The sequence below is a fragment of the Populus euphratica genome, unplaced genomic scaffold (assembly GCF_000495115.2).
Source record: "Populus euphratica unplaced genomic scaffold, PopEup_1.0 scaffold58.1, whole genome shotgun sequence".
In the NCBI taxonomy this organism is placed as follows: domain Eukaryota; kingdom Viridiplantae; phylum Streptophyta; class Magnoliopsida; order Malpighiales; family Salicaceae; genus Populus; species Populus euphratica.
This window is the reverse complement of record NW_011499864.1, coordinates 1,663,263-1,664,501: the sequence shown is the minus strand read 5'-3', so window position 1 is coordinate 1,664,501 and position 1,239 is coordinate 1,663,263.

The following is a 1,239-nucleotide window of genomic DNA, read 5'->3' as shown; positions in this document are numbered from 1 at the left end:
GTAAAATCCTCCTTGATTCTCTCGAGATAAGCAATCGGAATCTGTCGCCCCACAGACTCCACTGCAACTACACAGTAAGCTGCAAAAGTTCCGAGATGCAACCGTTAGTTTGGAAACTTTTAATTGCTATTAATTAAATCCATCACTTATGTACATCCATTTCTACAATTCTAAAGCTTAAAATAAATAGAAAGATATATTATATACTCATAAAACATCAATAATCAATATCTACATCATCATTAAAAGCTAAGAAAATTCTAGTATAGTAAATTAAATATTTCTTTTTTTTCAAATGTTTCCCCTAATAGCCATCATCTATAACTGTCTGAAATAAATAAAAATACCATCTAGAACACAAAGGCATAAAAGGATCACAGCAAAACGTATAGATCAGATCATAAAGAGCGGTAAATCAATTAATCAACGGGAGGAAGAAGGGAGGGAGGGAGGGAGGGAAATACTGAAGCCGTTATCGACGAGGTAGTTGAAGGTGTGGCCATCGCAGTTGTAAGTGAACTTGTTGTTAGTTGCAGGAAGTTTCTGGAGACACTGAGCGGCTATGCTCGCGAAGTTACCAGAGAAATCGGTGTAATCAGCCAAAATCACCGTGCCTCGAGCCACGAAGCTGTAGATCAACGATTGTTGCCCCATCTACTGAAAAAATAAGCTCTAACCCTGGGAGAGAAGCTGGGTTTCGTAGCAGCAGAAGCGGAGATGAATTTTCGAAGACGAGAGAGTAAATAACGAGACTTTCGTTATCGCTTGGAGGTGAAGAAAGCTTCAAGGTAGGCAGGTAGCGTACCGCAGCATTTGTTTTGTTTATTTATTTATTTATTGGGAAAACCACCCTCGGAATTTTTTATTATTTTCGGAAAATGCCACGAAGTTTGGTTTTGAATTTTTTTTAATTTGATTTTGATTTTTTAATCCGAGATGGACCAAGGTCGTTTGCGAAGAGTTTTTCTTCTCTTCTAGAAGAGAAGAAAAACCTACGAGAGAAGAAAATTCATCTCTATTTTTTCTATTTTATTTCTAATTTTTTTTTTATTGAAAATCAGGAAATAGAATATATCTGCATTTAAAAAATTTTAAATTTAATAAATTAGAAAATACGTTGAGGTATTTTTTTCATTTTCCGTTGTAAGGACTAGATTATACAAACTAAACGTATAAGGACTACACTGTAAATATACCAACCTCAGCCTTCATTAGAATAGCATTGTTTAAGTGTTTATA